Source organism: Echinops telfairi, unplaced genomic scaffold, assembly GCF_000313985.2.
Source record: "Echinops telfairi isolate 266 unplaced genomic scaffold, ASM31398v2 ScPeMD7_7469;HRSCAF=8507_0, whole genome shotgun sequence".
Taxonomy (NCBI): Eukaryota; Metazoa; Chordata; class Mammalia; order Afrosoricida; family Tenrecidae; genus Echinops; species Echinops telfairi.
In genome coordinates, this window is record NW_022111372.1 from 87,240,009 (window position 1) to 87,253,469 (window position 13,461).

At 42.6% G+C, this 13,461-nt stretch overlaps 1 protein-coding gene and 1 pseudogene across 2 annotated transcripts in view; both read left to right on the forward strand.

Moving 5' to 3' along the window:
• The window catches only part of PPP2R2B (protein phosphatase 2 regulatory subunit Bbeta), a 569,986-nt gene that overhangs the window by 70,638 nt on the left and 485,887 nt on the right, over window positions 1–13,461 (forward strand). The gene's annotated exons all lie outside the window — the stretch shown is intronic.
• Window positions 9,583–13,461, forward strand: part of LOC115873492 — an 89,492-nt pseudogene continuing 85,613 nt past the window's right edge.

The following is a 13,461-nucleotide window of genomic DNA, read 5'->3' on the forward strand; positions in this document are numbered from 1 at the left end:
AGTGACTCATCTCCTCCCCACTACCCCTCTACAAGGGATGTCCAGTTGTCTACAGATGGGCATTGGGTCCCCACAATCCATCCATCCATTGTGTCAAACACATTTGTACGCATATTGCCATCATCGTTTTCTATACATTTTCTTTCTAGTTGAGTCTTTGGTATCGGTTCATTTTCCCCGTCTCCCACCATCCCTCCTTCCCTCATGAACCCTTGATATTCTATAAATTATTATTTCTTCATGTCTTACTCCACCTACTGTCTCCCTTCACCCACTTTTCTATTGCCCATCTCCCTGGGAGGGGCTTATATGTTGTGTTAGGTATATAATCTGTTGTGAATTTGATAGGATTAAGATTGAAGGGGTGGAGTTTACCTGTCAATCGGGTTGCAGCTTGATGACCTCATTTGGAGGCACTAATGAGATAAATAGCTCACTTGAGGTGGGACATTTTCTGTCCCTGTGAGATATTTTTGTTGGGCTTGGCTTACTTTGCTTAGCGTAATTTCCTCCAATTCATCATGTGCTTCATGTGGTAATCACTGCTTTTTAGGGATGCATAGTACTCCATTGTACGTATGCACCACCATTTTTTGATCCATTTGACCATTGATGAAATTTGGGTTGTTTTCAACTCCTTGTGATTGTGAACTGCTCCACAATGAACATTGGAGCACAGATGTCTGGCCATGGTTTGTTTCTTGCCTCTTCCGGGTATATGCCCAGTAGAATGAGTGCTGGATCATATGGTAGCTCAGTTTCCATCTGTTTTAGATATGGCCAAATCAGTTTCTATAATAGCTGTACATACTTACAGGTCCACCAGCAGTGGATGAGAGTTCCTATCTCACCACAGCCACTCCAACACTTGTTACTTTCTGATTTTTTGAATTGGGCTATCTTTAAGAATATTAGGTGGTATCTCATCGTTTTAATTAGCATTTCTCTAATGGCTAATGATCAGGAATATTTTCTCATATGTTTATTGGCCATTCGGATTTCTGCTCTTGTGAGACTTCTGTTCAGGTCCTTTACCCACCTCCTCAGTGGGCAATTAGTTTGTTCTTATTGTAAACCAGCAGAGTATTATAGATTTTAGTAATAAGGCCTTTGTCTGATGTGTCATTGCTAAAGATGTTTTCCCAGTCTGTGGTCTCTCTTATTACTCCCTTGGTTAATTATTTCAATGTACGCAGGTGTTTTATCTTCAGTATATCCAATTTGTCAATCTGTGCCCCCTCTGTGTTTATATTCTTCCCTATTTCCAGTAGTATTCCCTGTGCCAAATTTCTCAGTTTTGTCCTAAATCCCTCACTGATGGCCCTAATACTTTGGGGTTTTACCTCAAGGTCTGTGATCCACCTTGGGTTTATTCTTGTGCGTGCAGTGAGGTAAGGGTCTTATTTCATTTTTCTGCAGGGAGGTACCCATTTTTTCCAGTACCACTTGTTGAAGAGGGCATCTGCTTCTCATTAAATATTTTGGGGGCCCTTAAAAAGAACATCTGTATCTATGCTGATGATTTTAACTTCTGGGTTTTCAGTTATTTCCCATTGTTCTGTGTATCTGTCATTATACCAATTCCACACTGTTTTGACCACTGTAGCTGTATAATAGGTCCTAAAGTCAGGTAAAACAAGCTCTCCAACTTTGTCCTTCTTCTTGAGTTCTCTGCTAATTCTGGGCTTCTTCCCTCTCTATATGAAGTTGGTAATCAGTTTTTCTAGTTCTTTGAGGAATTATGATGTTATTTATATCAGGATAGTATTAAACTTATAGATTGCCTTGGTCAGAACTGACATCTTTACTATAATGAGTCTTCTGATCCACGAGTATGGGGTATTCTTCCATTTGTTTAGGTCACTCTGGTTTTTTGTAATTATGTTCTGTAGTTTTCCTCATACAAATCTTTTGTTTTTTTAGTCAGGTATATCCCTAGATATTTCAGTTTGTGCTTGGCCATTGCAAAAGGTACTACCTTTTTGACTTCCTCTTCCATAGTCTTATCCAATATGTATAGCAGTCTGATAGACTTCTGTTTGTTGATCTTGTATCCTGCCACTCTGCCATATTCCTCTATGGCTTCCCTTGTGAAGCTTTTGAGATTTTCCATATATAAAATCATATCATTTGTGAATAATAATAGTTTCACCTCTTCCTTCCCCAGGTGAATATTTTGATGTCTTTTCTTTGCCTTCTGTTATTAGCTAGGACCTCCAGTATGATGCTAAATAAGATTGGGGACAACGGGCAAACTTGTCTGGTCCCCTTTTTCAGTGGGATTGTGTTAGTCTTTTCTCCATTGACTACCACATTGGCCATTGGTTTTTCATACATAGCTTGTATTATATTGAGCACTTTTCCTTCCATTCCTATCTTCTTGAGTGTCTTAAATAGGAATTGGTGTTGGACGTTGTCAAATGCTTTTTCCACGTGTATCAATATTATCGTATGCTCCTTATAATTTTTCATGTCAATGTGGTGAATAATACTAATAGTCTTTCATATTTTGAACCATCCCTGCATCCCTGGTATGAATCCTACTTGGTCATGGTGAATTGTTTATTTTATATACTTTTGTATTCATTTGGCCAGTATTTTATTAAGGATTTTTGCATCAATGTTCATTAGGAACATTGGTTTGTAGTTCTCAATTCTTGTGGGATCCTTTTCTGCTTTCAGTATCAGAGTTATACTAGCTTCATAGAAAGGGATCAGGAGTGTCTATGTTCTGGAAGACTTTGTGTAGGATTGGTGTCAGTTCTTCCCTGAATGCTTGGTATAATTCTCCTGTAAAACCATCTGGCCATAAGGATTTTTTGTTGTTGTTGGAAATTCCTTGATAATCTTATCTATTTCTTCAATTGCTATGGGTCTATTGCGATTCTTGACATTCATCTGGGATAGTCTAGGTAGGGATTGTTTTTCCAAGTATTTGTCCATGCCTTCCAAGTTTTTTAATTCATTGGAGTACAGGCCTTTATAGTACTGTGTAATTATCCTTTTGATTTCATTAGGGACCATGGTAATATCCCTGTTTCATCCCTCATTCTTGCTATAGATTTGTTCCCTCCTTTCCTTGGTTAGGTTTGCCAGCATTCTGTTGGTTCTCTGAATCCTTTCAAAGAACCAACTTTTACCTGCATTAGTTTTTTTTCATAGTTTTCTTGTTTTCCCTCTCATGAATCTCAGCCCTGATTTTTTGTTATTTCTTTTCTTTTGCTATTAGAAGTCAACCTGTTGACTCTGCTCTAATTGCTGTAAGTTTTGTACCAGCATATCAACCAGAAGACTCTCTTTCTTTTTCATGTGTACATATATTGCTATCAAACTTCCTTTAATAACTGCCTTTGCCATGTCCCAATGGATTTGGTATGTTGTCTTCTCATTATCATTGGTTTCTAGAAAATTCCTAATTTCGTCTCTGATCTGGGTCAATACCCACTCCTTTTACAATAGAGAATTATTCATCCTCTGATTGTTGCTCTTTTAATCATCCTGTTGCTGATTTCCAGCCTTGTGGCATAGTGGTGGGGGAGATAAGTCTGTATGTTCTCTATGTGCTTGAATTTGCATGGATTCAACTTGTGTCCCAGCATGTGGTCTATCTTTGAGTATATGCCATGTGGGCTCAAATTTCCAGCCTTGTGGCATAGTGGTTGGAGAGATAAGTCTGTACGATCTCTATATGCTTGAATTTACATGGATTCAACTTGTTTCCCAGCATGTGGTCTATCTTTGAGTATGTGCCATGTGGGCTCGAAAGAATGTGAATTATTTGCATTTGGATAGAGAGTTCTGAAGATATCTATCAGGTCAAGTCATCTAATTGTAATATTTAGCTCTGTAGCTTCCTGTTAAGCTTCTTTCCCTGTGATCTATCTTTCTTGATGTATTAAAGTCACCTACTATAATTAGTGAGCCTGTGGTTGCTTTTTTAATCTTTTGGAGAGTTTGATGAATTTCATGGGTCTCTGGTTGGGTTCATATGTATTTCTTATGCTCACTGGTTCTTGGTATATTGTTCCCTTGAGCATTATTATATAGTGCCCCTCCTTATCTCTTTTTATGGCTTGCAACTTGAGATCAATTTTGTCCAAGATTAGGGTTGCCATTTGCTTGGTATATTTTTCTTTAGCCTCTGATTCTCAGCCTATTTTGGTCTGTAATCTTAAAATGTGTCTCTTGTAAGAAGCAGATTGGCAGGTTGTGTGTTCTAAGCCAGTCTGCTAGCCTCTGCCTTTTAATGCCTGAGTTCAGTCCACTGATATTCAGGATTATTACATCCATCTGTGGACTCTGTGATGTCATCTTGTACCCCTTGAGTTGGGTGTTTTCCCACCTTGCTTTCTTATCAGTGCATTGTGCATATGCGTGTGTGTGGTCCACTCTTGCCTTCTTCCACCATTGAGCAAATGCTATCGTGGGGGGCTGTTTTCTCTTTGCTGCCCTCTGGGTGGAGTTGTTCTATGCAGTCTCTTATTTGCACTCAGTGAGGGTTTTTCTTCTTCTTATACTGGGTCAGCAAGGATCTTTGTAGGGCTGGGTTTCTTTTAATGCATTCTTTGAGTTTTTCCTTGTCTGGGAATACTCTTATACATCTCTCTTGCTATATAATTTGGCTGGATAGATTATGCTTGGGTTCGCATTATTTTCCTTCAATTTTAGGAATATGTTACTCCACTCTCTCCTCTTCTTCATAGAGTCTGCTGATAGGTCTGAGCATATGCTTATTTGGGTTCCTCTATAGGAGACTGTGATGGTTTTCTTTTCTTGCTGTTCTTATGATTTCCTCCTTTTCTTCAAAGTTGGACAGTTTAACTACTATATGGCTGTGACTTCTGTTTGGGATTCAGTCTCACTGGTATTCTTTTGGCCTCCTGAATGGTTGCCTGGTTTTCATTCATTAAGCTGGGGAAGTTTTCCTCTAAGAATTCCCTCACTATGTTTGCCACAGAGGGTGAGCGTGAGCTCCACCAGCTGGATGAAGGGCTGGAAAAGTTGTCTTAGGTGGAGGGGAATCCCCTGGAGGCCAGCAGTGGTGTGTGAAAGGCAAGGGCAAGGTGGGGGGTGGGGTGGGCATGGAATCAAACTGAGCCTGCCTGGACTGTGGTGAGAGAAGAGAGAGAGAAAAAAATGTAAAGAAACAGATAAGCTCCAATCACTTGACTGTGGGGCTGGAGGGGTTTAAACCCTGCCCAAAGGTGGTGGCTGCGAAAGTCCTTGGGCTGGCTAAAGTAGCCTGACACTAGCTGCAACTGTAGCAGGTCTAAAGCTAGCCCCAGTCAGCCTCTGCAGTGGTAAGCCTAATCCCACAGCTCTTCAAAAGCTAGTAGATCTTTGTATACTTCTCTTTATGATGCTCCTCCTGTGACTTGGAAGAGTAGAGTTTCTCCCTCAGTGGCTCTCCTGCCCTGATTTCCGCAGAGTCCCTCTGGTGTGTTTTGCTTGGTTGCCATCTTGCCGGAACTCCCCTGGCTATATATCTTTACAGAAGCACATAGATGTTAAGGCTCAAGCAACTAGAAATACTACCTGATACGGGAGCAACACTAGTGACCAGTGACAGGGTAAAAAAGAGACTGCTCTCTGTGCGCCTTCTTGTTCATTTTGTACTTTGAAATAATATATGACTTACCTTATACCACCAAGACTAAAGGAGCCTTAGTAGTATCACAGGTAAGCTCTTGGCTGCTAAAGCAAAGGCTGGCTTATGAACCTACTCAATAGATCCACAGGAGAAAGGCCTGGTGATCTACTTCCATAAAAATTACAGCTAATAAAACCCTATGGGGCAGTTCTCCTCTGTCATGGAGTGGCTATAATGCAGAACCAATTCTATATCATCCCAACATGATAGCAAGATGCTATCCTGTATAAGATGCTCTATTCTTTCAGTGAATAGAGGTTTCATTTACCTGTAAAGCATCATTGATTTTAAAGTCTGAAAGTCTACTTTTAAATGTGTATCTTAGTATCAATAATGGTTTAAAAAGAATTTTAATTTAAAACACTTTTAAAGGCAACTTATTTTTTGTATGTGTAGGAAAAGATTTGAAGTGAGGTCTGTCCAAAAACAGAAACCAAACTCACTGATATTGAGTGCAATTCTGAGACATAGTGACCCTATAGGACAGAGTAGAATTGCCCTGTGATTTTCCTAAACTATAACTTTATAGTTTTCTTTATATGAGCAGCTGAGAGTTTTCAATTGCTCACCTTCTGGTTAGCAGCCCTGTGTATAACTACTATGCCACCAGAGATCCAATCTGCAACAGGTGACTAGATTGTTGTTGTTGGTGGTGGTGGTGGTCCCTTCCAGTAGATTCTGGCTCACAGCAACCCTACATACCACAGAGCAAATCATTTCCTGAAGTTGCACAATCTTTCAAATGTTTGAACCCTTTGTTATAGCTACTGCGTCAATCCATCTCACTGAGGGCCTTCCTCTTTTTTCTGACCTTCTACTTTACCCAGCATGATGTCCTTCTCCAGGGGCTAGTCCCTGCTCAGATGCCCCAAATACTTAAGACCAACTCTCACCATCCTCACTGCTAAGGAACATTCTGGCTTTACTTCTTCCAAGAAAAATTTTTTGTTCTTCTAACATTCCATGGTATACTTAGGACTCTTCTTCAACACTGTAATTCAAATGCATCAGTTCTTTAGTCTTACTGATTCATTGTCCCACTTTTCTTTATTTCTTTTTCATAATGATGATCTAAAATTTTTATTTTCTATGTCTTTTGCACTTTCTTATAAGGATAAAGTATTGCATTTGAATCAGGGAAGAATATAAGTTATCAGAGTGTGGCTAAAGGTCTGGAGAGGCAGCTCAGTTATCTACCACGCTTATGAGGAAGTTGTTCTTAAGAAATTGACCTTACCGTCTGTGATAGTTAGGTTATTTGTGCCAACCTGACCAATAGGAACATGTGGGATTAATCAGGTCACAGTTTGATTGGAGGACAAAGAGATAAGTGGCTCTACAGGGCCTGCCCTCCTCTCTCTTGCTTTCTGGTGCTTAGACCAGTGTGCTGCTGCTTTAGCTAGCTCTATGCCTCAAGCTATGAGCTATACTACCTGTGGGCCAAGGCAACCCATGAATCGTGTTGCTAGAGCTTCAGACTCCTTCAAGACCTGCTTTGCCACACTGCTGGTGTGTATGTTGCTTGAGCTTGAGGCTTGTGGATCCTGTCACTTTTCATTGCTTGAGTCAGATATCCCATCCAGGCTTGCTTCACTTAGCTCCCAAGCTACTGACTGTTGCTGACCCACCCTGCTGTTTGCTGCCATGGGCACTCTGCTTGCCTTGCCCAAGGGAGGAATCTGCTGTCTGCTTCCTTGACCTTGGACCCAGCAGCCCACATGAGTCAAAGGACATTCAGAATATTAACTCTTCCATGAAAGTGAGTTGAACTGAACCCTTTATAGTGCTGTGTGGACTAATTAGCTGTTAAATTTCTTCTCGCTGTATAAACCTATCCACATATATATGCATACTCATAAGTGTCCTGGGTTTTGTATCTAGAGAACACTGCCTAACACACAGTCAAAAGCCTCACATTCCACTTCTTCTCATCATTTAGTCTCCCTTGTAAGTTCTTTTCCTTGTGCTTTATATAATTACATTCTCAGGGTTTTGTCCTGAATAATCTTCTCTTCTTAGTCTATGCATTGTGCACACAGAAGCAGCCTACTAGAGTTAAGAATGTGAACTTTGATGAAAGATTGATTAGTTTCAAATATGTTACTTATCGTGTGGCCTTGGAGGAGAAGTTAGTTGCCCTCCCTATACCTCAATTTTCTTATCTTCAAAAATGAGTATAATAACCGTCATGTTAGTAGGTGGTTGTGATGATTAAGAGTGGATGTACGTCAAGCACATGGGGCTTCCAGGAGTCAGAATTGATTCAAAGGCAACATGTAATGGACTTGGATGACTAGAAAAGTAATATCCAAAAATCTTAGTCATATTTATACTGTCTGAATTATCTCAGTTACCGATATGACTTTAGTTTGCATCTGTATATTGCTGACACCGAAATTATTTTCTATCCCAAATCTGTGTCCTACTTTTCAAACCTATAGATTCAACTGTTTCCTAGCTATCTCTACTTACAGATTTCACAAATTAACCTGGCTAAAACCAAACATATCATCCTGAAAGCCAATGATCTCTTACTCCTTCACCATCTGCCATTGACATTCATTTACTGGGTTGTCTGTGCCAGAAACCTCAGTCTCATTCTTCAATTTTTTCCCCACAAGACTCTGCCCTCAATTGCACACAAATCCTGCTGATGTAGCCTCCTAAGTGACTCTGGGTTTCACCTGTCGTCCTTCTTTCTCACTGCCATTATCATGATGCCAGCGACCTTCATCTCTCCTAGATTGCTGTACTAAACCTCCATTTTACCTCCTTCCCCCCACCCCAATACTGCAGACAGAATAATTTTTCTATCATGAAATCTAATCCAGGTACCCTCATTGAATTCTCAATGAAAACTCACTCTCCTCAGCACAATTTTTTAAAGTGCATCCATATCATACGACTTGCCATTTTAATAATTTTCAAGTATACAGTTCACTGAGGTTGATTGTGTTTACAATGCTGCACAACCATGACCACTATCTGTTTCCAGAATAGTTTCTTCACTTCAAACAGAATCTCTGAATCCAGCGAGTAATAACTCCCATCTCCTCGCCGTGGCACTTAGTCACCAGGCTTCTCTCTCTATGAATACATCAGCTCCTTTATACAGGCTTGTGTGCTGAGTGTAATCTCCCTGTCCCTCAGCTTACTTCATGTCCTGTCTAGGGACGGGCCCCTCCCGATAATGTGTCCAGAGTCCATGAAAATGAAGTCACGCCATCTCGCTTCTAAGGAGCATTCTGGCTGTACTTCTCTTGAGCACTCTGTTCTAGCCCAAGTGCAATGCTGTGTATTTCTAACAGGTCCTCCTATCTGACTTCATTCAAGCATAGGCTGTTGCTCCATCTAGACCTGGTTAAAGTCCCATCACGAAGCTAATGCCCTTTCCCCCTCTAGATTTCAAATTAGACATCTTTGCTTCCATGAAGCTCACACCAAACCCATGTCTTCATTGGATCCGTTTTGCAAATGCTTCCACTGCGCCTGGTACTTTTCCCCACAAGTCTCTCACAGATGTTGCTAGTTTTTGCTAGGGGCCGTTTGGCTGCTTTGGACTCGTTGTGACCCAACATGACAGGGTTGAACTGCCCCATGGACCAGCAGGCCTTTTGTTAACACATTCAAACGGCCAGCCTTGCAGTTAACAGCCATGCCACCAGGGCTCCTCAACTTAATTGCAAACATATTGACCTAAGAGACTATGCCTGGCCAACGGTGTGCTGGGACCTACTAACACCAACTTGCAGGAACAATTGCTAAACTTCTAGGATTGTGGATAGCTAGATATTAGGTACAGCCATTATTAAAAATCAAATTATATGAACGGACAAATTAAATTTAAAATATCAAGTACTCAAAACTCCTGCCTTCCTAATTATTTGATGCTGTGTGATTCTGCTGTATCGGGCTGGTGGCAGTGCTCTGGAATGGTGCACTCCTCGGCCGCTCTTCCTGGCTCCGTGCTCCATGACAACGTTCATAGCTTTAAGTTTGATGGGAACTTTGGACTTGGAAACAGGCAAGTGCTATAAACCTGGGCTTGACTTATTGTTACATTGATTATCTAGAGGCAAGAAAATGTTAATCATGCAGATTCAAAGCATGCCATGGTCTCTGTAGTTGATACGTGGTGACTTATACCAAAAAAGCCCTAAGGAATGGGTCTTCGAGTGTTGAAACTACTCTTTGATTCAGCAAAGAAGTTGCTCATGGCATCGACATATATTTCTATTGTTTCCATTTTTTTCTTAATTACTTTAACTGAAAGTAGAACCCATTCTTTGTGTCAGTGTCACGAGAGTTAGTGTCGTGATCCACACAGTGCCAACCTTCACTTCAAGAGCCCAACTGAAACAGGCAAACTCACTGCCCTCGAGGTGATTGTGACTCACAGCAACCCTGCAGGATGGAGCGCAGTGCCCGTGCGCTTCAGCGGCTGTGACTGTCCGAGTGGGGAAAGCCTCGTCACTGTCCTGCAGAGCTGCTGGGGCACACCACCATGCCGAACGCACCGATATCCGAGCACTTGTCACTCTCCTGGAACAGCGGTGGCGCTCAATATGTACTGATGGAATAAATGTGTACGTGTGAAAGTACATCAATATGGGGGACCGAGAATTTCCCCCAAACCCATCACTGCCTGCTGCCACGAGTGAAATGTTCAAGAACCGTCTAGACTGGTTCCCAAAGAATGACTTTGCCACTGCCCTTGGGGTGTCGCCTGAGCCTCTCTGGAGCAGGTCCAAGGAGTCAGGACAGACAATTCAATAGTTTGGTGTCAGGTTCCCCAAAGTGCGAGTGGGTGGCGCTAAAGAACGTTGTTTAGCCTATACCTGACAGGTTTGTCCTAGATTAGTGGGACCTTTGCATTTGTTGCTGTGAAAGCTGCTTACATAAGCTGAGTGGGCTGTCGTTGAGAACTGTCCAGACCTTGCAGGGGAAAGTCCCCCTTCCTCTCCTCTCCATCACCAGTTCGCCTGCTGCAGGCATGCTATTTTGGGATTTTGGCTGAGTCGGTCGGTCTCTCGTTTTGGCCTGTGCATCCCTAAGGCCTTGCTGCTTCTGCAGATGGAGACTAAGTGAGGCTGGGTTGCAAACAGGCATCCCCTTCTGTTACCACGTGGGGCAGTTCTGATCTTAAATATGCGGGAAGGTTGTCCTGGGTGACTGTGCCTTAGGTCCTCTGAGGGGGCTTCTCTATGCTCGATGAGAGCAAAGGGCATTCACCAGGATGAGGCCCCAGAAGAGACTACTGGCAGCCACCAGTGTGTGTTCCGGAGGCAGACCGCCTGGGTTCCAGCCGGGCTCTGTCTCAGAAACGAGGTAACCCTGGGGGAGTTACTGACTGCTCCGTGACTCTGTTTCCTCCTTTGTGAAACGGGCGTGGATGGCATCAGTAGAACATCTTGTACAGGGCCGCGGTGCTGATCGAAGGAAACTTTGTAACATTCTCGCGAGCAGCTTCAAAACCCGTACTGGCACATCATGAACTCTCAATCAACGGCAGTGAGTCATCCTGAGGAGAAGATGCAGGAGTTCTCGGGGGCCAACAGACACCTGACCAATAGACCATAACTTGTTTCCAAAGTTTAGCCCACACTTGGGTCTGGGACTCCAGGGCAGTGGTTAGCGAGCCCTTTCTATCCCTCTCCCTGAGGACGCCAGTGTATTCAAGTAGAAGCAGCATGGCCGTTAGAATGAAGCAAACCCTGCCAACAAGCCACCGTCAACTACCGAGAGCCTCGGCGTGTCAGAGCAGAACTGCTCCGCCGCACCTTCCCGACCAGCAGTTCTCAACCTGCGGGTCATGGCCCCTTTGGCGGTCGAACAACCCCTTCACAGGGGTCGCCCAATTCATAACAGTAGCAAAACAATAGGGATGAAGTAGCAATGAAAATAATGTTATGGTTGGGGGTCACCACAACATGAGGACCTGTATGAAAGGGTCACAGCATCAGGAAGGTTGAGAACCGCTGTTCTTGACTGTAAACAATCGGGAAGCTGGCAGCTAGGCCTTTCTGAGGCGGGGCCTCTGGGGAGGTTCAAACTCATAACCTACTGGTTGAATATTTAACTATATGTACCACTCCGGGCCTTCTAGAATTAGACAAGACCTGAGCGGAGAAAATTTCTTCACGTGTATAAGATTTTAAAATTGCTTTCTTTTTAGAACATAGCTGTTAATGGTGTGGTTAGGTGTGATTAGGTGTGGCTAGGTGCCTGTGAGCCCGTGATGATGACTGGTAGGGACCCATGGCCAGCAGGATGAAACACGGCCTGGTCCTGGGCCCGCCTACATGTGAGCTTATGTTGGAGCCCAGTGGATGGCCACTGTGTCCGTCCATCTTGCCGGAGGACTTCCTCTCTTTGTGCTGGCCCTCAACTTGACCAGTGTAAAGTGGGAAGACCCAAAGCATCGTGCCCAGGAGTAAGAATTAAATGCGATACCCCATTATATACAGAGGGATTCTGATTTATATACTGAGGGATTCTGATTTATATACTGAGGGATTCTGATTTTTGAATTGGCACGACCACTTCTAGACCCTAGAAACATCTTGTTCGGTTTGGCTGAAATATTCTAAGAAGGGTGGTTTGAAGAGGAAATGAGAGAGTCTATGTATACAGCTTGTTTCTGTGCTGGAAGCAAAGAGGTGTCCCTAAAGTGTAATGGCTGTGACTCAGAATGACGCTTGCTATACACACCAAGTAGTTTTCAGCATCAGCTATGCTTGCTGTCAGGGATATCCACGGGTGCTTCCTAAAGTTTGTGGGGGAAATTCAATTATCTTTTAATTCCATTTATTTCCCCAAGAACTTTTTGCCAAGGCACAGGGCCGGCATGGCCTTGCACCCAGGAAGATCTCCAGCTTCCTTCGTTGGGGAGGGGAAGATGTTGGCGGGGGTGGGGAGGCTTGAAATAAATACTTTCAGATAAGAATATGATTTATCTAGATATTATAATAGCGTTTTGTACAGAGTGTTTAATCTGGTACTGGTCTGCTTTAGATGATATTGTCGGAGGAAGCCGGAACCATTTCTCAGATCACATGGTCAATACTAGCCTGAGAGCAAACACATTCTCCCAGTCCTATATCTTTGTCTCAGTTTGAGGACTGATTAAAGATAAAGGGGACCTATATATTCAAGAATCCCCAGACCTTCCTTAGTGTGGACAAGGATGTAGACAAAGAGACAAAATCGCCTCTTTCTTGCGTGACCAAGTGACCTGATATAACCTGATTCACTTGCCTGCATGTGCACGGTATTTCCACCAGATGGCGGTGTTCCATAATGAACAATGAACGCACTAATTAAAGGGAGCCTCTGGCCAGCATTAATATTGCAGGACGCCCAAGGAACATTTGCTTCAAGCACTAATTACAGTTATCCTTTCTGATGGCTGTGTCGGATTCCTAGCTTTGGTACTGTGACACGTTCCTTTTGGATCTTCCTACATTTGTGCCTGAAATAAATGAATTCTGTTTGTAGTCTCTGGCTTGCCCGGGTGCTGTATAAAGACTGGCACAAGCGTTATCGCATTGTCTTACCCCACCAGCTTTGCAATATAAGCCACGTGTAGAGGAAGGACCCAATACTCGGTGAGTAGTAACTTGCCTGTGGATGGGCAGTGAGTAAGTGATGGTGCTGAGTTCAAATCTGGGTTTGTCTCCTTTCTTTTTTTTTTTTTTAATCATTTATTTATATATATTTTTTATTAAACAATTTATTGGGGCTCATACAATTCATCACAATACATAGATCAATTGTGTAAAGCACATCTATACATTTGTTGCCCTCATCAT